This window comes from Cibotium barometz, chromosome 20 (assembly GCF_041138505.1).
Source record: "Cibotium barometz isolate CiBa-2024 chromosome 20, ASM4113850v1, whole genome shotgun sequence".
Classification (NCBI taxonomy): Eukaryota; Viridiplantae; Streptophyta; class Polypodiopsida; order Cyatheales; family Cibotiaceae; genus Cibotium; species Cibotium barometz.
Window position 1 is genome coordinate 6,891,818 of NC_141065.1, and position 258 is coordinate 6,892,075.

Here is a 258-nt window from a genome sequence, read left to right on the forward strand (position 1 = left end):
TCGAGCCTAAGTCCCTACCTGATATTTTACAAAAAAGTATTTTGGAAAGTATAAACTTTTGTTTCTTAAAGCGAGTTTTTTCATGCTTTCTAAACTCATTTAATAACTAAAATTATCATTTAACTCCCTTTTTGTCACATCAAGAACACATCTTTAAAAATGAGTGTGTAATTATTTTTCAAAATTAGACAACTTTTAAATAGCTTATTCATATCTGTACGTAACGAACTCTTTTTAAAAAAGTATATATTATCAATT